A 23356-nucleotide genomic window follows, 5' to 3' on the forward strand; every position below is an offset into this window, starting at 1 on the left:
TTTGTCTTGACGATGTCCCAAAAGTTCATTTTTGCTTTTGTTTCCCTTGCTTTTGGAGATGTGTCATGAAAGCAGTTGCTGTGGCCGATGTCGAAGAGGTTACTGCCTGTGTTGTCCTCTATGATTTTGATGGATTCCTGTCTCACATCGAGGGTCTTTCATCCATTTAGAGTTTATCTTTGTGTATGGTGTGAGAGAATGGTCAAGTTTCATTCTTCTGTATATAGCTGCCCAATTTTCCCAGTACCATTTATTGAAGAGACTGTCTTTTTTCCATTGGATGTTTTTTCCTGCTTTGCTGAAGATTAGTTGACCATAGAGTCGAGGGTTCATTTCTGGAGTCTCTGTTCTGTTCCATTGATCTATGTGTCTGTTTTTGTGTCAGTACCATGCTGTCTTGGTGATCACAGCTTTGTAGTCTAGCTTGAAATCGGGCAACGTGATGCACCCAGCTTTGTTTTTCTTTTTCAACATTTCCTTGGCGATTCGAGGTCTTTTCTGGTTCCACATGAATTTTAGGATTGTTTGTTCCAGCAGTTTGAAAAATGACATTGGTATTTTGACTGGGATGGCATTGAAAGTATAGATTGCTCTGGGTAGCATAGGCATTTTAACAATGTTTACTCTTCCGACCCATGAGCATGGAATGTTTTTCCATCTTTTTGTGTCTTCTTCAATGTCTTTCATCAGTGTTCTGTAGTTTCTAGAGGATAGATCCTTTACCTCTTTGGTTAGATTTATTCCAAGATATCTTATGGTTTTTGGTGCAGTTGTAAATGAAATTGATTCCCTAATTTCTCTTTCTACAGTTACATTGTTACTGTGTACGAGAGCAACTGATTTCTGTGCATTTATTTTGTATCCTGCCACATTACTGGATTGCTGTATGAGTTCTAGTAATTTGGGGGTGGAGTCTTTTGGGTTTCCACATAAAGTATCATGTCATCTGCAAAGAGAGAGAGTTTGACTTCTTTTTGCCAATTTGAATACCTTTTATTTATTTATTTTTTTGTTGTCTGATTGCTGTTGCTAAGACTTCTAGTACTATGCTGAACAATAGTGGCGGGAGTGGGCATCCTTGTCGTGTTCCCGATCTTAAGGGAAAAGGCTCTCAGCTTTTCCCCATTGAGAACGATATTTGCTGTAGGCTTTTCATAGATAGTTTTTATGAAATTTAAGAATGTACACTCTATCCCTACACTCTGAAGGGTTTTAATCAGGGAAGGATGCTGTATTTTGTCAAATGCTTTTTCTGCATCAAGAGGACCTTATGATTCTTGTCTCTTCTCTTATTAATGTGTTCTATCACACTGATCGATTTGTGATACTATCCCGTTTTGATCATTACAGCTTCGTAATATAACTTGAAGTCTGGTACTATGATGCCTCCATCTTTGCTTTTCTTTCTCACAATTGCTTAGGCTAGTCAGGGTCTTTTTTGGTGCCAAACAAATTTTAGGATTGTTTGCTCTAGTTCTGTGAAAAATCCTGCTGGTATTTTGATAGGGATTGCATTAAATGTGTAGATTGTTTTGGGTAGTATAGACATTTTAACAATGTTTGTTCTTCCAGTCCCTGAGCATGGAATATCTTTCCACTTCTTTGTGTCCTCTTCAATTTCTTTCATCAGTGTTTTACTGTTTTCAGAGTACAGTTCTTGCAACTTTTTGGTTAAGTTTATTTCTAGGTACTTTATTATTTTTCATGTAATTGTAAATGAGATTTTTTCCTTAATTTCTCTTTCTCCTGCTTCACTATTTGTGTACAGAAAATGCAACAGATTTCTGTATGTTGATTTTGTATCCTGAGAATTTACTGAATTTATCAGTTCTAGTAGCCTTTTCATGGAGTCTTTCGAGTTTTCTATATATATTATCCTGTCATCTGTAAATAGTGAAAGTTTTACTTCTTCTTTACCAATTTGGATGCCTTTTATTTCTTTTTGTTGTCTGATTGCTGTAGCTAGGACTTCCAATACAATGTTGAATAAAAGTGGTTAGAATGGACATCCTTGTCTTGTGTCCTGACCTTAGCGGGGAAGCTCTTAGTGTTTCCCCATTGAGGATAATGCTTGGGGTGGGTTTTTCATGTAAGGCCTCTATTACGTTCAGGTAAGTTCTCTCTAAACCTACTTTGTTGAGGGCATTTATCATGAATGGATGTTGTACTTTGTCAAATGCTTTTTCTGCATCTATTGAAATGATCATATAGTTTTTATCCTTTCTCTTATTGATGTGATGTATCACATTGATTGGTTTGCAAATACTGAACCACCCTTACAATGCAGGAATAAATCTCACTTGATCATAGTGAATGGATAAAGAAGATGTGTGTGTATACACACACATACACACACACACAATGGAATATTATTCAGCCATAAAAAGAATAAATCTTGCCATTTTCAACTACGTGGATGGAGCTAGAGAGTATAATGCTAGGCAAAATCAGAGTGTCAGAGAAAGACAGATACCATATGATTTCACTCATACATGGAATTTAAGAAATAAAACAAATGAGCAATGGAAAAAAGAGAGAAAGAGAGAGGAACCAAGAAACGGACTCTTTCTATTTTAAAGATTTATTTGAGAGGGAGAGAAAGACAGAGAGTGAGCGAGCACGAGTTGGGGGAAGGGACAGAGGGAGAAAAGAGAATCCTTTTTTTTTTTTTTTTTAAGATTTTTTATTTATTTGACAGAGATAGAGACTGCCAGCGAGAGAGGGAACACAAGCAGGGGGAGTGGGAGAGGAAAGCAGGCTCATAGCAGAAGAGCCTTGATGTGGGGCTCAATCCCAGAACGCCGGGATCACGCCCTGAGCCGAAGGCAGACGCTTAACCGCTGTGCCACCCAGGTGCCCCAGAAAAGAGAATCCTTATGCAGACTCCCCGCTGAGCACGGAGCCCTGTGGGGGCTTGATCCCAGTATCCTTAGATGACTTTAGCAGAAACCAAGAGTTGGATGCTTACCTGACTGAGCCACTCAGACACCAGTAGACTCTTAACTCTGGAGAACAAATTGATGGTTACCAGAGCGGAGGGGGTAGGGGGATGGGTGAAATGGGATGAAGGAGGGCACTTGTAATGAGTACTGGGTGATGTATGAAGTGTTGAACCACTGTATTTTACACCTGAAACTAATATAAGTCTGTTAACTACACTGGAATGAAAATAAAAACTTAATGACAAATTTGCTTTGCCCTCCAAAGCAAATGTCAATTTCACCTTGGTTTTTCTATGGCTCTTTTACTTTTTACGTAGACCAGTTAGCTCATCCCTGCTCCCCAGCTATGTCAGGCTGATGGGAACTTGGCCAATGAAATCTTGTTATATGAAGAGCCCTCTCCTTCCTGGCTCCCCAGTCACCACTATCACATAATGCCACTGCTGAGGCCCCTCTTCCCCGAAACTGTAAAGATCCGCCAAAGTCCCCTCTTGGAATGAGCCATACCCCAACTTTCTTTTTTACCTTTAGCTTCTGCTACCGGAACTTGGTAGCCTGAGTTGGAGTTAGAATTGTCTTTTTATAACAGCTTGATTTATAATTCACATACAATAAATTTCATCATTTTAAGGTTTACTGCACTTTTCATATATTCTTAGAGCTGCGCAACAGCCACTGCATAACTTTGGAATATTTTCATCACTGCAGAAAGAACACTGTACCTATCCATGAAAACTCCCCATCCCCCCTCCCCTTAACCCCTGGCAACCACTCAGCTGTATTCCTTCTCTATGGATTTGTCTCTGGCAGACATTTCATACAAATGCAGTCAAACAATACGTGTCCTTTTGTGACTGGTTTTCCCCTTAGCATAATGTTTTCAAGGGTCATCCGTGGTGTGACATGTGTCAGCACTTTGTTCCTTTTTCTAGCTGAGTGATGTTACACTGTGGGATATATCGCATTTCTCTATCCATTTAGTTGATGGGCATTTGGATTATTTCTACTTTTTTGGACCATTATGAATAGCACTGCTATTACCATTCATGTACAAATTTTTGTGTGGACATTTATTTTTATTTTTCTTAGGTATATACCTAGGAATGAAATTACTGTGTCTTTGGAATTTTTACAGAGACAAATACTTGAATAGCATCTTACATTTGAGATGTAGTGCACACGTTACAGAGTTTAAAAAATGCGGTGCTTTCTCCATTGGTGTTGGTAAATTATGGTTGCAACATCGTCAGCAATCTAGAGCACTGGGGACTAGGACTGCACAGTGGTTTTGAGTCAAACCCAAGTGAATTCAAGTTCTGGCGCTGCTTTCTAGGCTGACGGTAACCTTGGGCTGGAGGGTTGAGTTCTTTGAATCATAGTTTCTTGTCAGGATTAAACCCACGTCTGTGATTCTCAAGCTGTCCTACTTTATTTCAAAAGGTTTTCATGTCATTGCATGCAGAAAATGGTAACGTTTCTGTGGATAAAATTGGTAAACTGGGGAGACTTTTCACCTGGAGGTGAAGGGGTTGGTCCCTGGCACACCTGAGTTGGAGTTCTTCAGTATTCCAGCCGTGTTCAATTCTTCTCCACTGTGACTCTCATCTGTTGGGAAATTGTTTCTTCAATGTGTCTGCACTCAAATTTAAAAAAATATATATTTTAATCATTTGAGAGAGAGGGAGAGAGAGAGAGAATACACAAGCAGGACGAGGGGCAGAGGGAGAGGGAGAAGCAGACTCACTGCTGAGTTAGGGAGCCTGACTTGGGCTAGATACCAGGAGCTGGGGATCGTGACCCGAGCTGAAGGCAGACGTTTCACTGACTGAGCCACCCAGGTGCCCCAGTGTGTCTGTACTCTTGCCTCTTCCTGGAACCTCTCCTATTTTAATCTGTTAGAATCGCCATTAACCACTAGAGAAAGATGTTGGACAACAAACTAAGCGTTTGAAGGGTTAAGAATTCATTGCGTTTTATCTTCACTGTGGCGTGTGGAGGACACTCACAAGATTACTGAAGACTCTGGCGATGGTGCTTTTGAACACTTTAGCTCTGAGTTTCACATAGAAAGGTACGGTGGACCCCTACCAACGCCCATCATTTGATGTGGCATTTGATGTCACACTGTCGTCATATTTTTCCCTAGGCTTTGGACCATCATGTTGTTTTTCTTGATTTGTTTTATTTTGTGCTTGCTTTAGTCAGTAGGTCTTTTGTCAGCGTGGAGTTTAGGTAAAACATTGAATTTAAATTCTGGATTCCTGTTGTGAGTAAAATCGTTGGCTGTGTGGAGTTTCCTCTAGAGAATTGGGCGTAGCATCTCTTTCGATTTGATTTTCCTCTGGGGATTATAGCTCTGATCAGCTCTTCCCTTAGAATAGGACCACCCGTACGCCACAGGAGTTCTCAGCGTGCTGGCCCTCTAGCCCTGATCAGAGAAAAGAACTCTGGTCCTTTTAAAAAGAATTAAAGGCTGTCTTCGACACCATCTCTCCGATTCTTGCTGGTTTCCAAGCACAACCACGTGTAACAAATGTGTCCAGGCTGGACTTAACAGAACTTCTTCTGTCCTGGGGGGATGGAAGTGAATCAGTGAAGGGGCTTACGTCAATTCATCTGGATTCTTCTCTGTAGCATTTTCTTTTTTTTTTTTTTCTTTTTTTTTTTTTTAAAGATTTTATTTATTTATTCGACAGAGATAGAGACAGCCAGCGAGAGAGGGAACACAAGCAGGGGGAGTGGGAGAGGAAGAAGCAGGCTCATAGCGGAGGAGCCTGATGTGGGGCTCGATCCCTCAACGCCGGGATCACGCCCTGAGCCCAAGGCAGACGCCCAACCGCTGTGCCACCCAGGCGCCCCTCTGTAGCATTTTCTTAAGCAAATAATGCATGTAATTTTTTTCTGATGATGATAATCACACATTCCCATTTGCAGTAAACTTGCAGAAACCATCCCCCCAAATAAGAAACAATTACGCAGACCCACATATCTCAGAACATGCTAATGACTGGGTGTGTTTTCCTCCAGATGTTAGTGGTAACAGTGAAGATCGGCATTGTCGTATCTAACAATTACTGAGCACTTACCGTGGGGCTGGCGTTGTTCTGAGTGTTTCATGTTGAGGAGAACAGTGAATCTTCACAGACCACAGAGCAAGGCACAGAGGTGGTCCCCACCTGAAGATGGAAATAGAGGGCACACAGCCACCAAGAGGCAGAGCTGGGATTGACATCCCGTTTACAGTCAGACATGGAGACCAGGCTGCCCGTGTTTGTTTCTAAGTTTACATTTCACTGTGAGAATGTGTGTGTGCAAGCCTGTGAGCATGCATCGTGGGTGTGCCCTTCCTCCATGTGTGTGAATTTGTTTATGTGTGCCACACACAGTTTATTTTCTGCCAGTACACTGAATATTATTTCTTATGGCCTTGTCATTTCTTTTACAGATAGTCTGTCTTCCTGATGTAGTTAATTTGTAAAAAACCATTTTCTTCTCTCCAAATAGAAGCTTCCATTAAATCATGATTGTAACACTTAATGTATTTCAATGCAAGTCTTTGTTGACCTGAAAGATGAATTCTTTTGGAGCAGGTTCGGCAAAGTGTATGAATACTTTTAAGGCCCTTAAGGTTTTCCAGTGTCTGTATGGGTGTGTTTTGGTGTGTCAGATCAGTAAACTGCTCAGTTAAACAGCCGCAGCCACTGCCAACTGCCTCATGATTGTGTTTTAAAAAATGGCCTTCCAACCAATCCTGGATTCCACCAGGTAGGTAGAGGCAAACTTTTTTCGGACTTTTTAAGCAAGCAGCTTTGTTCCACAACTTGCCAGTTCCTTGTGATCTGGGGTTAGTGACCGAGCTAGATGGCTCTGTGTGTGATTCTCTGTGAGCAGGTATCCTCAGCCAGTGAGCTCTGTGCCTGGAACATCTGATTTTTCCAGAACGAGTGTTTGTGCATAAAAGCACCACCCCATCACCTCCAGTCTCATCTCCGTGGTTAATGAGCTGCTGTTTGTGGTGCTGTGGTTGTAACCAGAGAGAACTGAAGGAATTTTCCAGAACAGTGAGCTTAAGCATGATATTTGCCTCTCGCATTGATGTTAGAGAGAGTACATCACTTTCTTCTATACACTCAACCAGAAACACGACCTAGTGCTTCTCAACAAAGCAAATGTGTGTGTAACTTTCCTGTAATGAATTCACAGGGCTGTGTTATTCACCGAGCTACAGTGGTGGATTAGAGGACAGAAACCCAGGACGGCCGCATCAGGATGGAAACCATTTATCACTGCCTGTGTGCCTGAGCATTTCTCTTCAGTGTAAGCAGAGAGCTTTGCATAATATGGTTTATCGGTCAAGGCTGATAAAACCCATTTCCTTAGGCAAGAGTGAAGTTCTTTTTCTACCCCCGTGGAAAATGAATCTAGAAAGGAAAGGAGTGGGAGGTCCCAGCTGTAGAAATGTCTGTCACTGACTGCCCGTTCACGCCTGTGTGCCTAACTCTTCCTCCCTGGACTTTAAATGAGAAGAGGAGTTTCCTGTGGTTGTGGCGAATACTTAGGGGAAGTTGGCCTCTGCTCTGTCAGCATCTGTGGCTTCTAACCATCCCTGCTTCACACCTGCACTGCCTCTGTCCTGACGCTGCTCTCCCCACGATGTCCTCCCCCCTACACCCCGAGTCAGCCTGAAGGGAATCTAGATACGCGCATTAGGGCTCCTGTCCTGTGAGTTGATCCATAAAGGTCATCTTACTACACTCATTTGTTTTAAACCTGAATGTTTTTACTCACTTTAAATTATTTAAAAAAATAAAAGGTTGTTGGAAATTCAGGTTACCTGGAAGCAAATGAAATGCCTCCACTTCCTGGGACTAATGCGGGTTTCTTTGTATCTACAAACATATGAATGGACATTATTTGGTTTGTTTATTTATTTATTTATTTATTTATTTATTTATTTATTTATTTATTAAACGATTTTATTTATTTATTTGAGAAAGAGAGAGCAGGATCAGTGCAGAGGGACCAAGGGAGAGAGAGAGAAGCAAGCTCCCTGCTGAGCAGGCAGCCCGATGCGGGACTCAGTCCCAGGACCCTGGGATCATGACCTGAGCCGAAGGCAGATGCTTAACTGGCTGAGGCACCCAGACGCCCGTATTTGGTTTATTTTAGTCACAGGTTTGTCCTTTCTCTCTTATTTATCTCTGTATAGAAAAATAAATGTGCATACTTTATTATTTTTTCAATCAATGAAATTATTAGATTTTTTAAAATTGAAGTATAATAGACATAGGGCATGCATACATCCTAGTGATTCTGGATTTCTATACATTATGAAACAATCCCCATGATAAGGATGGTCATCCTCTGTCACCATACACAGTTTTTCTTTTAAATTTAATTTTATTTAAATTCATTTAATTAACATACAGTATATTATTAGTTTCAGAGGTAGAATTTAGTGGTTCATCAGTTGCATGTAACACCCAGTGCTCATGACATCATGTGCCCTCCTTAATGCCCATCACCCAGGTACACCCCTCTCCCTTCCAGCAACCCTCCGTTTGTTTCCTATAGTTAAGAATCTCTTATGGTTTGTCTCCCTGTCTGATATCATCTTATTTTATTTTTCCTTCTCTTCCCCTATGATCCTTGGTTTTGTTTCTTAAATTCCACATACACATGAGATCATATGATAATTTTCTTTCTCTGGTTGACTTATTTCACTTAGTATAATACACTCTAGTTCCATCCATGTCATTGCAAATGACAAGATTTCATCTTTTTGATGGCTGAGTAGTAGTCCATTATATATCTATATATCTATATCTGTATCTACAGATACAGATCTTTATCCATTCATCTGTCAGTGGACATCTGGGCTCTTTCCGTAGTTTGGCTATTGTGGACATTGCTGCTTTAAACGTTGGGGTGCAGGTGCCCAAACATAGAATGCTATGTTTGTATTCTTTGGGTAAATACCTAGTAGTACAATTGCCTGGTTCTAGGGTAGCTCTATTTTTAACTTTTTGAGGAACCTCCAAAATTATTTTTTTAAAGATTTTATTTGTTTGGGAGAGCAAGAGTATGAGTCAGGGGAGAGGCAGAAAGAGGGGCAAGCAGACTCCCCGCAGAGCCCAGAGCTTGATGCAGAACTTGATCCCATCATGAGATCATGACCTGAGCCAAATTCAGACATTTAACCAACTGAGCCCCCAGGTGCCCCTGTCACCATACAAGGTTATTACAGTATTATTGACTATATTCCCTATGCTATGCATTATATCCCCATGACTTACTTATTTTATAACTGCAAGTTTGTGCCTCTTAATCTGCTTTACTTATTTCACCCTCCCCCAACCCCTTCCCGCTCTGGTTACTGCTAGTTTGTTTTCTGTATCCATGAGTCTGTTTCTGTTTTGTGTTGTTTATTCATTTGTTTTCTTTTTAAGATTCCCATACAAGTGAAATCATATGTTACTTACTTTTATCCATCTGACCTATTTTGTTGGGCATAATACCCTCTAGGTCCATCTGTGTTGTGGCAAATGGTAAGATTTCATTCTTTTTATGGCTGAATGATAGTCTCTGTCTATATCAGATCTTCTTTCTCCATTCATCTATCCATGGACACTTCGGTTGCTTCCATAGCTTGGCTGTTGTAAGTCATGCTGTGATCGACATAAGGGTGCATATGTTTATGTCAGCGTGTGGAGTTTTACTATATTGGGTTTACAAGCTGCGTCATATTTAATAGTATGGATGGGCCATAATTTAACTGATCTCATTACAAATAACTTGGTCTTTGCATTTCCGATAGGTAAATGCATTTGCTATCTTACCTCCATTCTCAGTAAATTCTACCCTGAGACATTATTCCGTTTCTCTGTGAAAAGTTCTATCTTATTATTTCCAGTACATTCACATAGTTCCTGTACTTTCAAAATTCACCTGCTGCCCAGTGTCCCTTCTATATTAGCCTGCCACTTCTTTCCAGTATTTGTTAATGGTTGGTTGGTGCATTCAGTCAACAAACATTAGATACTTTCTATGTGCAGATACTGTGATATCTTTGAGGGGCTACAGTAATGGGGGGGTGCTTTGTCCTTGTATGACCCTGCTACACCGCAGGGATGCCATGTCACAAGGCAGAAGAAGCCAGAGTCTGTGGCAGAGTGACCTGAGGGCCATGGTTTTAGCAGCCTAAGGAGGCGTGGATGAGGTGCCCTTGCTTTCTCGGTGGGGGAATGGTCACATGAGTAGGAGCATTGGTGTTTGATCTGGAGCTCGGAGGGCCTTGAGGTTCTCATACAGACCAGGAAGGCTGTGTTTGAGGCTGAAGGGTGGATGTGGGAAGTGTGGGGCGCGAGCAGAATTAGTGAGTGCTTGAATTTGATCTGGGTGGCTTGATAGGGGAAGTCAATGAGGAGCAGACTGACCTCTGCAGCCCATTCAACATCCGTTCATTTTCCTGTTAGTACCGCTGTGAAGTTTCTGTGGACATTTCCTTGCTTTCTCATATACCTGTGACAAATTCAAAATATTACTCACTTTTTAAAATTTGCAGTAAATATGGATTTACTATATTCTATATTATCCTTGACTTTTTTTTTCTCCCAGCATTATGTATCTAATATTCATTTATGTTGTGTGCAGCTGGTGTCCATTCATGTTCCTTGTGATCTAATATACCACACAAATTTGCATTCTCTTAGTGGACACCTGTATTGCTTTCGGTGTTTTGCTAGTATGAACAATGCTGACGCGTCTCCTGGGCAGGTGTCGAATTATGCTCTGAAACAACTGACCTGCTTTTGTCATCCCCTGATAGATAGGAAGGCACTCATTTGATTTTTAGAGATCTTTCTTTCTTTCTTTCTTTCTTTCTTTCTTTCTTTCTTTCTTTCTTTCTTTCAAGACTTTATTTATTTGAGAGAGAGAGGGCAGCGTGCAAGAGGGGGAGGGTCAGAGGGACAAGCAGACTCCCCTGCTCAGCAGGGAGCCCAAGGTGACACTGGATCCTGGGACTCCAGGATCATGACCTGAGCCAAAGGCAGTCACTTAAGCAACTGAGCCACCCAGGCACCCCGAGATTTTTATTTCTGTAAGCTATCAAACACATTTTTCTTTTTGTAAATAGTTCTTACTTGTTTCTATTGATTTAAACTTTTTGGGGGCTTCCTAATTGCCAGGGATGACTCTGTGTCATATCAAATGAACTCATCTAATTTTGAGCCCTGGTTTTGATCTCCATGTTACAGATGGTGGCACCTGAGGCCTGAGGCTCGTGTTGGAGCTAGTGGGGACCCAGATGCTCCGGGTCCTGAGTGTGGACTGGCGTCCCCGCAGTGCTCTTTTCCTCTACCTGTTGGGGGGCGGGGCAGGTCACTGGGAAGTTGTAGGCAGTTCTTCACCTTTTGCAAGACAGGAGCAGAAATCAGACCTCCCGCAACTCTGTCTAACCCCCTTCACTGCTGGGGAACGACTTGCCAAATTGATGCAACCTGACATTCCTTTTTCTGGACTTAAACTTAGAAATCCTTGCTTTTGTGTTTTCATGAACACACCCACCATCTCTTGGCTTTTAATATTTTGAAATACGGGGCTTAAAACACTTAGAGATGACTTTTCAACCATGGAGGCCTTTCTCATGATGTCCTGGATGACCTTTCCACATACATCTCTGGCTAATGAACTGAAGAATAAAATACCATATGTTCACAGCATGCCTGCATTTCACAGCATCGCATTATGTGCTAATCATTCGATGCTTTTGTCGTCGCGAATTCAGGGTCTTCGTTGACTTGTTCTTGTGAAATCTCACCTAACAGGCTGATTCCCTGCCAGTGAACTTGTCATTTTCCATAGAAATTCTCCTGAAACTTGCCGTGAGCACTACTCAGTGGCACTGGCAGAAAGTGTGGGTCTGCACAGTGACGTTTTCCATCACTTGGACAAAGACTGTCTTGGTTTCTATCCCCTCTAGTACCTAGTCTGTCAGTCAATAATATTTATTATGTGTCATACCCTCTTCTAGGCCCTGGGGATATCAAATGAACAGAACTATCTGAGTAGGTTAAACAGGCCATAAACAAATATGTCAGTTGAGTGATTTCCAGTAGTTTGAAGTGACAAGAAGAGAAAAATCACAGAATCTGGTGGAGAGTGAGACACAGTGCTGTAGCTGGCCTGGTCGGGGATGCCATTCAGTGGGTGACATTTGAGAGAATGAGAAAGGAGGCAGTTTGGAAGGACCTAGAGAAAAGACTTCGGGACCCACATGCCAACAGGTGCTGTCTGAAAGGTGATGAGATTGGTGAGTAAAAGGACCAGAGAGGAGGTCCAGGCGTGTGTGTGTGTGTGTGTGTGTGTGTGTGTGTGTGTGTGCGTGCGCACATTTGTGTGACCTAAGGCATGGGACCCGAGGGTGCTGTTGAAGGTGCCGAAGTGGGTGGGGCCGACCCCAAAGGAATTCTTGGTTGGGGTCAAGGGTTTGCATTTGTGGGAGGTTGCGAACGGAGGTTATTTTGAGGCTTTAAACAGGGAAAACACCTAATTTGATTAACTCTTACCCCCTTTTAATATAGTCTTATTGCAGCTACATACATTCCTTTAAAAATACAGAGATTCTTTTATTACGGTTTTTTTTTCCAGCTTTATTGAGGTGTAAGGACAAACATGGAATGTTTTTACGATGTATAGTGTGATGTTTTGATATATGTATACATTATAAAATGATTCTCCCTAAGCAACACATCCACACTTTACATAGTTACCCGTGTGTGTGTGTGTGTGTGTGTGTGTGTGTGTGTGTGTGGACACTTAAGGTCTTCTCTCCTAACAAATTCAAGTTTACAATACAGTCTCATTAACTGTAGTCACCGTGCCCTACTCAGGATGGGCAGAACTTACTCATTTTGCCTGGCTGAAACTTTGTCCCTCTCCATCGACTTCTCCCTGTTTCTCCCACCACCCCAGCCCCTGGCAGCTACCATTTTACTCTCTGCTTCTATGAGTTAGTCTTTCTCGGCTCCTTACAAAGATTACTCCGGTTACAGCATAGAGAATGGACTGTTGAGCCAGCGAGAGTGAAAAGCCCCAAGACTGACTAGAGGGGCTCCTGCTGAGTCCAGGTGAGAGATGAAGCGGTTTAATCTGGGACTGCAGCTGTGGAGACAAGGGAAGAGGACAGGGGCGTGATCCAGTTGGCACAGTTCATTGATGGTTTACAGTGTCCTGTGGGGAAATGAGGGAAAACTAAATGCCTCTAGCTGTGATTTGAGGCAGGAAGCAGATTTGGAGAGAGTCAGTGATTCCTTTGGTCCATGTTGGGTTGGAGGTAATTCTTTGTCACTCAAGTAGAGGTGACAAGCAGATGGAAGTTGCAGTTTGGGGATGGGGAGGAGGCTGAGGGAGGAATGTCTATTCACCAGGTGATGGATCTTTCCCTACGTCATGGGTCCCCCAAGAGGGTGTGGGGTAGTGGCCAGAGGATGACACAGGACACCGGGAAGCCTATCCCTGATGTGCAGAGGCTGGGCTCTTTATCGTTGGCTGGACTAAATCTTGCTCAGGGAGGTCTCTGGCTCTAGCATCGGTGAATCATGCTGCAGCGAGTTATTTAGTGAAATCTCTGTCCCCACGGAAACACACACAGGCCCATCATGACGTCGGCTGGTAGAAATAAGCATCTTCTGATCCTTTCAGCCAGGGTATCCCACAGCTCCCAGTCCCTAGTCAGTAAGTGATCAGTGCAGGAATGTGGGCAAGACGGCGAAGGCATCTGCAGAACAGCGGGGTGAACCTGGGCTTTGAAGCCAGGGACTTACCTGCGAAAATTTTTAGTTCTTCTATTTACTTGGGAGGCCTCCTTCCTTGAGTCTCCATATCTGTGAAATAGGAAGGAATGGTCGTACTGATTTTACAGGTTTAGCTTAGCAAAAAAAGAGATATACTCTTACTGTGCAGAAGCACAGAACCTTCTCTGCAGTTTCTTAAATTTTCTTCTTCTCTGATTGGTGGAATCTCTGATTTTGATATGATATGTCTTAGTATTTTTTCATTTTAGTGATGATTTCTTATTCTTGTTTTTATTTTACCTTTTTTTTTTTAAAGAGAGGGAGAGAGAGAGCGAGTGAGAGTGAACAGAGGAGGAGGGACAGAGGGAGAGGGAGAGAGAATCTTAAGCAGGCTCCATGCTCAGCCCAGAGCCTAAGACCCAGAGATCATGACCTGAGCCGGAATCAAGCGTCAGATGCTTAACCGACTAAGCCACCCAGGCGCCCCACTTATTCTTATTTTTAATAAATTGACCCCAAAATTATAATTACAGTAGTCCCCCCCTTATTTCTGGGGATACGTGCTAAGACCCTCAGTGGATGGCTGAAACCACAAATAGTACCGAATCCTATATATCCTATGTTTTTTTATAATACATATCGATGATAAAGTTCAGTTAGTAAATTAGGCATGGTAAGAGATTGACAACAACAGCTGATACTAAGAGATCAATTATAACAATATACTGTGATAAAAGTTATGTGAATGTGGTCTCTCTCAAAATATCTTATCGTCCTATACTCGGCCTTCTTATGATGGTGTGAGGTAAGGAAATGTCTGTCTGATGCGGGGAAATGCGGTGAGTGATGTAGGCACTGTGACGTCCTGTGAGGCTACCGTTGACCTTCTCACTGCATGTCGGAAGCAGGATCACCTACCTCTGGACTGGTTGGCCGCAGGTGGCTGGGACTATGGACAGTGGAGCCACGGATGGGTGGGGAGGATGACTAGTGCTCCTGAGGCCTGCTTTGTTTTTTATTTTATGAAGATAGTGACAGATTTGAATAAACTCAGTTGTATCCACTGTGACATATCGGATCCATTGGGTTGAATAGGTGTTGTTGGATATCAGACACAAAAGTTGTTCGCAACTAAAATCTGAAAACAATAAATCAGGAGACTTTTCATTAAATAATGCTGATTTTTTTCAAGTGTACCAGCAGTCCATTTTATGTAAATATATTTGGTAATATTTCAAGGTATTTTTTACCGTCGAATAATGAATTTGATGAATCATTTCTCCCATAAATTATAATATCCTCCTTTTTCTGTCCTCTGACTTTTCAAGTGTTTCCAAGGAGTTATGGTGTTCAGAGTAGCTTATTCGAGCCCCTCAGGGTTCACGCACTTTGGTTATGTCCTCCATGTGCTTTCGTGTTCCGAGGCCCAGGAGACTTCCTCTTCTCAGCCGCTCTGCCTATAATAATCCCTTCATCCCTTTGACCATTAATTGGAAAATTATGACATTTAGAAAGGACATTTCTCAAAACCATGGGAATCCTTGTATTTGGACCAGATGTTAAGAGAATTTTAATAGAGGAATAAAACATCTGTGACAGCGACGAGCAGAGTCACGGACGAAAAGAGAATGTGAGCAGCACATTGATGAGTGTAAACATTGTGAGGAAGGTAGAGAGGTGTACGTGGATTTGCATGATTTTTTCCCCATTAATTCATTTCGTTAGCCGTGATTGCCTCTCCTCTGTCTCGTAGTGTCTAGAGGTTGAGATTTTCCACAGCCTTGTTTAGAGTGAGACAGAGGCACAGGTAATGGTGGTTTCCAGTGATTAAGGCTGCAATCGAGATGAGTGTTGATGTACAGTGGGGCCAGGTGAGGAACGTGAACTCTGAGATGAAACTTAATGATTGGGATGAGAGTCAGGAAACCCATCAAGAAATATCTGGCATTGGACAGGTGAGAAATAGAGGGGTTGGTTCAGGTGGGGTGGAGGGCATGACTGGATATGGGTAGGGAAAGAGTTGTCAAGATGTAGTGACAAGATGCCGGGGGGGCTTTGGGAAGATGAAGGAGGGAGAAGATGGCAGGTGAGTCCTCAGGCGATGGGTCTGCTATCTGAGTAAACGGTGTAGCTAACCGTGAGAGGAAATGGGCACGAAGGAGACAGTTGGTAAGGACAGATAATGAGGTCACCTTTAGGTGAGGTACCTCTACCATATTTATGTGAAAATGTACATTTTTATTTATGTATCTGGGTTATGTGCAGAGGTCTCGAAGAGAGTGACAGATTTGGAAGTCACCAGGTTTTCGAACGTATGTAAAGTCATGTGAGTTTGAAGACACAGGCCCCTGAGAGTGTGCAGATGGAGAAGAAATGAATGTTCAGGGGAGATTGGGGTGTACCTTTATTTCAAGGGAAGACTGAGAAGTGAGAGTCCTGGATGTACTCACAGGGAGACTGGTATGTTAAGGAAACCAGGGGGGCGGGGGTTGGGAGATATTCAAGGGGATAGTCAGTGGGCGCAAATGCCGTCGAGATACCCAGCTGCATGAACTCGCTGGGTTGGCAGTGACGAGGTGACGGGTGATGCTGGTCAGTCATGAAGGCACAAGGGTGGGTCCTTCTCTCCTGCCACCATTGTGTACTGTTGCATGTTGGCATACATGTTGCACCTTCTGAGTGACAAGGAAAAAAGTGGCACTCCAGGTCCTGCTTAGCTGAACTAAACACCAATAGGGGCGGTGCCTGGGTGGCTCAGTCAGTGAAGCATCTGCCTTCAGCTCAGGTCATGATCCCTGGGTCTTGGGATCGAGCCCTGCATGGGGCTCCCTGCTCAGTGGGGAGCCTGCTTCTCCCTCTCCCTCTGCTGCTTCTCCTGCTCGTGCTGTCTCTCTCTCTCAATACAGAAATAAAATCTTTTAAAAAATTAAAACCAGTGGGAGCTGTGAATAGTAATTTACCCACCATGAGTCATTTATCACTTGATTTCTTATTGTGTCCATATGAATTTCCTGCCTTGGGGAAAGGTCTCTGGATAAATCTTTTAGAAATTGTTGATATAGTTGTGTTGCCTTGAAGGGCCCATTATTTTTCTTTTCTTTCTTCCCTCTCTCCCTCCCTCTTTCTTTTCTCCCTTTCTTTCTTTTCTCTCTCCCTTTCTTTCTCTCCCTTCCTTCCTCCCTCCCTGTCTTCCTTCCTTCCCTCCTTCCTTTCTTTCTCTCTTTCTCTTTCTTTTCTTTTTTCTTCTCTCTTTTTTTTTTTAAAGATTGTATTTATTTATTTGACAGAGAGCGTACACAAGCAGGGGGAGTGGCAGGCAGAGAGAGAAGGAGAAGCAGGCTTCCCATTGAGCAGGGAGCCTGAAGTGGGGCTCCATCTCAGGACCCTGGAATCATGACCTGAGCTGAAGGCAGACGTTTAACCATCTGAGCCACCCAGGCACCCCATCTTCCTTATTTATTTCTTTCTTCCTTCCTTCCCCCTCCCCTCCCCTCCCCTCCCCTCCTGTTCCCTCCCCTCTCCTCTCTCTCTCATTCTCTCTCTCTTTTTTTTTAAGATTTCATTTATTTTATTTTAGGGAGAGCATGTGCAAGTGGGGTGGGTCGGGGCAGAGGGAGAGGGAGAGAATCTGAAGCAGACTCCTTGTTGAGCACAGAGCCCGACACAGGGGCTCGATCTCAGGAACCTGAGATCATGACCTGNCCTCAGTGATTCTGGACTTCCCTTCCCTCCCCTCCCCTCCCCTCCCCTCCCCTTCCCTTCCCTTCCCTTCCTTTCGGGCCTCTTGTTGCTTTAGCTAGCACAGAAGTGGATTGAGTGAACTTCACTTAGTTTGAAAACCTGCTGACAGATAAAATTAATATTGCCTTTGTGTAAATAATAATTTTATCTAATGGACTTCATTTATTTTTATGGTTCCTCCAGGCAATCTGGAGCTAAACAAGGGGAAAAAGGCAAAACGGTAATAACAGTTCCCTTTGAAGAGAGATATAAAACAAGGTCACTGGAGCTGAACCATTATTGAAATGTATAAAAATCATTTAATGTTTGTTTTTTCCCAATTTATATCATGAGGTCATTTTATATAGTCATAAAACTCCATCTTATCTCATTTCAGATAGGATAACAGTCTGCGTAACAGAGCCACCTTCTTATCCAGCTATCTGCAGGTGGTAGCCAGTGGTGCCCCCGGTATGTCAGTGCAGTCCGTGTTTTCCTAAACTGTTTCTCAAAGTCATTTATGTGAAATCTTTTTTGGCTGAAACTTGGCAGTCAAGTACATGGGTTAAAATAACATAAAAAGGATCCAGTTTTTACCAAAAAAATGTATGTTAAAAATCAAAGATGCAGTATGTTTGGGGAACATGGTGATTTTCCTCATAGACTCAATGCAATAACAAGGAGGCTTTAATTTCACTTTATTTCCCAAAGAATAAAATGTTCAGTTATTGGTTTTGAAAAAGGTTAGAAGAATCTATTTACTCGAGCACTGTGCGTTAATGTAAATTTATTGTTTTATTGATTCTTCGTTTAATCCCATTTCCTGTTCAGCACCTACAATATTTGATACTCTCATAAAGAAAGACCATAGATTCTTCCAGACCTGAACACAGCCCGCGCGTTGATCCTCCTGGATCATCTGCTCGTTCCTTTTTTCCGAACACTGTCCCTGGAACGTCTTCAGAAGCCATAGCTTCTGTCTTCATTCTCCTGTGTTTTCTGAGACTTTGCTCCGACTTCTGGTTGACAATTATCAAGAGGCAGACTTTCACTTTCTTGACTGTTCTTGCCTGGACTGTGGACTCTGCGTCTTTGCCCCACTGTGTTGGAGGGCTGTCCCTTGAGCACAGGTGACCCCCTTCAGTGTGGTTGGCTCGAGGCCACCACTCCCTTACCTGGTCTTACCTTCATTCACCTGTAGGATCCTTGACCCTGCCTGAGCCTCTGCCTTCTCAGCTACAGAGTGATCTCACCTTTTCACCTCAAATTCAGTGGGTTGTTGACTCATTTCCTGTCTCACGTGCCAAGGGACTGCACAAAGCACGTCCCGGTATTGTTTGCTCAGGGCAAGGGATGGGTGAATTCTAAATGCTAAGTAGAACATTGGCTGTGCGACTCCTGATTCATGCAGACGGCCGAGTGAGCATGTTGGAACGCAGTGTTGGGACCGTAACGATGTGTTCAATCCATAATGCAATAAGTCAAACTCAGAAACAGGACAGGCTATGTGAGCCTCCGTGCAACCAGTGATGAGGAAGCAGGTACTGTAATTGGTAGCCCGTGGCTCCTGCATAGAAGCCACCACAGGGGCTGGAGTGGGCAGCCACTGTGTGCGCAGAAGGGGGAACCAGCCTGAACCTTGGGGTCTTGGAAAGGCTCAGGCCGGCCTGGGGCCCGTGGCACTAACAGATGTACTGATGTGTGTGCGAGGCTCACTCCGAGGACCCTGGTTATGCTGGAGAGGTTGATGGGAAAGCCTTTGCAATGGGAGGAGTGGACATGGAATTAAGCGGACGGGTTGTAGGTGAAAAGGCACACTACTTTCTTTGGAAAGCTTCGAAGGAATCCTGAGGGTTTTTGAATAGGGCAGGGCTGTTTACCTCGTAGCAACTGATGATTGCGCAACAGACACCGTATTTGGCCTTGCCAAGGGGTGCCGGGGGTGCCGGATAGTGGAATGTTGCTTTCAGTTTGGGCGGGACTTTAGTCTCTGGGTGAGCAGTTCATCAGATGTCTTGAAACAGGGCCAAGAGGTGGAAAGATCGATGACACGTCAACCTTGCAGAAAGAGCTGTCTGTCCATCCCCTCCTCAGTCGTGCCATTTGTGTTTCTGATGTTGCCATGGACTGACTTCTCACAATGAAGAGGCACCCACACAGCCTCAGCCCTCTGAGACAAGGACGGTTGTTCTGAAGGCAGGCAGGCAGGTGTGCGCCCGGCTACCTGAGTCCCCTCGGTCAGCTCAGTGGCTCCGCTCCCTGCCCGACTCAGGCATCTTCTCTCCAATAAGAGTTCTTCAAGACGGCAGGTAGGAGCTGGGCCGGAGGGTTTCTGTGGATTCTCAATTGCCCTGGCGGGTCTGGCTGCTTCTAAACATACAGTAGGTCTGGAGTTGAGAAGAAACACAATCACCCCTGCCCAGAAGTACACTAAGCTTATTTTAAGTCTGTTTTTATTAATAACTGGTTAGACTTTGTTCCCTGAGCAAAACTTCTCACGTAAGCTTTCATTCTTTGGATTTCTTTTTTATCTGACAGCATTTTTTTTTTTTTTAAACTAAAAGGAACAGTCATTTTTTTGTTTGCCAAAGCCTATTCATTTGCAGTGTGGGTGTGAATGGGAAATGTTATTTATTGCACAAACACTTATATACAGAGTTTTGCTTATTTAGATGGAGCTTATAGAGGGTTCCTCCCACATCAGAAAACTCAGAGGAAGGCTTCAGGGGTTTTAAGTAGATGCCCCCAGAATGTCTTATTTTGTCGCCCAAACCAGCCTGTGGTGCTACGTCTTCCTATTGGCAAAATCATTTTTAGCATTCAATCACCTAAAATATTTTTAATTTTCCAGAGGTGCTAGGATGAAACCAGAACACCTTTTATTGAAATTGATCCTTTGAAAGTTCCTTCCTAATGTGTTTCCCCGGTGTAGCATGTAGTTGTAATTAACGGGACTTCCATTTGTATTGGAATTGTGCTGAAATAAGTCAATACAAAGTCAGTTGGGTGATTTATGTAAGTATTTTAAAATAAACTTTCAAGTGATGATAGCTTGTCTAATTTCTAAAGAGGAGAGGGATTATGATCCATATAAATCAGAAGTTCTCAACCGGGGGCGATTTGGCAATGGAGGCAATTTTGGTTGGCGCACGCGGGGCCGGCGGCGCTACTGGTGTTACGTGGGTGGAGACGGGATGCTGCTAAATCACGGAGCGGCTTCCAGAACAAATAATTATCTGGCTCTAATTGTCAGTGGTGCTGAGACGGAGCACTGAAACCCCTGGTATAAATGTGCTCCCCGAGAGGTGAGAGCTTTATCATATTCGGGGGAAGTTGAAATTGCTAAGTCGTGGATGGAGGGACCTGCTTTTGAGATCAACGCTGTGCGGAGGAAAAGAAGATTCAAGAAATTAGCCTCACGGGTGGCATGCTGAGAAAAGCCCACTCTAAGTGAAGACTGAATGCCCTTCCCTGGCAACTTACGGGGACGGCTGTTTGGAGTGTCTTTATCTTGAGAAAAGAGGTAGCCTGAAAATTACAAACTTCTAAAAATCACCTGTTCTCATTAAATGCACTTTCCTTAGGTTAACATGGCCAACGCGTAATTTTGTCTCCTCACTATCAAACTCCGTGTTCCATTTTAGCTGCTCGTTCCCTTGACAGGGCACGTCCCGCGTCTCTGATTGTCACTTTCTGGATCCCAGGGAAGTCACGTTCTAGGCACTGGCGTGATTTTTCTCTCCCTTTCCTTCTGGAGGCATCCGTGTCAGGCTGGAGACGGGAGTGATGGCTGCTGTCAGTGTAGGGCGAGCCCATGGGCAGTGGGTCTGTCTGACTGGGTTCACAGTTATCGGAAGGGGTTGGGTGTTGGCTTGGGTCTGACACATGGAAAAAGTACGTGCAGAGGAAGAATTTGCTCTTAACTCCTGATAGACCTGAGCTGGGTCTCAGAGGTCAAGACCAGGCAGCGCCCCAGTCCAGTGGACTGGTTGCCCATGGTCCAGATCTCCTAGCCCCACCCAGGAATGCAAACATTCCGAACCTCCTGAGCTGTCTCCGAATTCCTGTTTTTCTGAGCACCCAACCTGGATTTTCAGCAGCCTGCTGCCTTCCCTTAAATATTCTCTCAGCATCTTAAACCACACACACGTGAACCTGAATGATCGTATTCTCATCTAAACAAAGTTCTTCTGTTGATTACGATATTCAGATGAGGGGCATTGCTGCTCTTGCGGTCATTTGTATTCTCTGTCTTGAGTCTGTCTGTGCCTCTTTGTTTCTTTCCCCCCAACTGTAGCAGATTCATACTTTGGAGGTTAGGAATTTGGGCAGAGCTCCACTGGGTGATTCTTTTGCTCTTGTGATGCTGAAGTTACTCGGTGGGTTTCAGCTTTGCTCACATATCAGGTGCTTTGGTGGGAATGGCTGGGAAGCTGGCCTCAGTGGGGAAGGACCCCGGGAGTCCCTGTACGCGGTCTCTGTAACATGGCTGTCTCGGGTAGTTGGACTTACAATCTGGTTTCTTGGCACCCCAGAGAACATGCTCTAAGAGATAGGAGGTGGAAATTGCCAGGCTCTTAGGGTCGGGGCTTGGAAACTAGCATGCCATCGCTTCAGTTAAATTCGACTGAACAAAGCAGTTAGAGCCAATCCAGTTTCAAGAGAACTGGCATAAAACTCGCTTTCTTGGGTCGAAGAAGCTGTGGCCATGTTTAATTTGCCCTACTTCCCCTTATCCATCACATGTTTGCCATGCTTGAGTGAATTTTTATTCACATCGATAACACCTGATGTCACAGCTTCATTTATTTTTCTTCTGTATAGTTGCTGGAGGTTCAAATTAACTTCTCTATCTTTATGCTCTTCTCTGTCCAATTTCCTGCATACACTATTCTGAGAGCAACCTTTTACATCTCTTCAGCAGTAACTATACCATGGTGGCTTGTTGAATAGAAATGGAGACCTCAGACCTTGGTGTAGAGTCCCTTCCAGATCTTAACCCGTCCCCCTGTCTAAATTGCTTCCCACTAACTCACCTTTTTATCTCCTGGGATCTGGCTCAAGTATGGGAAACCATTCCCCAAACTGTTCCTGGCACCTCCTTTCTCAGGAGCACATCTTCATCCCCTTCCCTTGGCATGAAATGCACTTCCAGAATCCTCCATCTGTTGAACCTCTTTATTCTTCAGTGTGGACCTCAAACAGGAGCTCCTACAGGACACACCTTGAGTTCCTCTAAATAGTGGTAGTGTTCTCCTAAGTCCTAAAGCACGCCTGCCCCTTTCCATGGCTTTCTAACGACTTAGCTTACAGTTATTTGTACAAGCCCATCTTGTTTTAAAGCTTATGAATCTTCTAAATTATTCATAATCTTTAAAATCTCCCAGCTCACAGCCTAGCAATTTTGTTTTACCCTATAGGTGCTCACTATGGAGTTTTAGTTGATTCAGGCTGGATGTCCAGCCAGAAACTTTGCAGCAGGTCATCTATAAATTTCAGTGGATAAATTCGCCAAATATGGGCAGTTTTTAAGAGTTGGGTAGCATAGTATCAGTCAGGTTATTGGGAAAAGACAGTGGTCATGGCATTATTAAACGGGGACTTTGGATGTCAAAAAGGGAAGGACAGGGATCCTCAGGGTTTCCACTTATAGGTCTGTGCTAGATGGGGGGGTGAGGAAGTTATTCCAAGGGAATAATCATTAGCAGTCACAACTATTTTTTTTTAAAGATTTTATTTATTTATTTGATAGAGATAGAGACAGCAAGTGAGAGAGGGAACACAAGCGGGGGGAGTGGGAGAGGAAGAAGCAGGCTCACAGCAGAAGAGCCTGACGTGGGGCTCGATCCCACAACGCCGGGACCACGCCCTGAGCTGAAGGCAGACGCTTAACCACTG

General features: G+C 43.6%; 1 protein-coding gene across 8 annotated transcripts in view; it reads left to right on the plus strand.

The window, feature by feature from the left end:
* SEMA5A (semaphorin 5A) overlaps positions 1-23356 on the plus strand; it is a 498547-nt gene that overhangs the window by 155268 nt on the left and 319923 nt on the right. Inside the window, exon 3 of one of the 8 annotated variants that reach the window (XM_034657091.1) lies at positions 7146-7259. The exons of 6 other annotated variants lie outside the window; for them this stretch is intronic. The gene's annotated coding sequence lies outside the window, so the exon portion shown is untranslated. Of the gene's footprint in view, positions 1-7145; positions 7260-19533; positions 19768-23356 lie in introns of those variants that run through there. One more of the 8 variants, XM_034657095.1, reaches the window with a different exon arrangement.

Source organism: Ailuropoda melanoleuca, chromosome 3 (assembly GCF_002007445.2).
Source record: "Ailuropoda melanoleuca isolate Jingjing chromosome 3, ASM200744v2, whole genome shotgun sequence".
In the NCBI taxonomy this organism is placed as follows: Eukaryota; Metazoa; Chordata; class Mammalia; order Carnivora; family Ursidae; genus Ailuropoda; species Ailuropoda melanoleuca.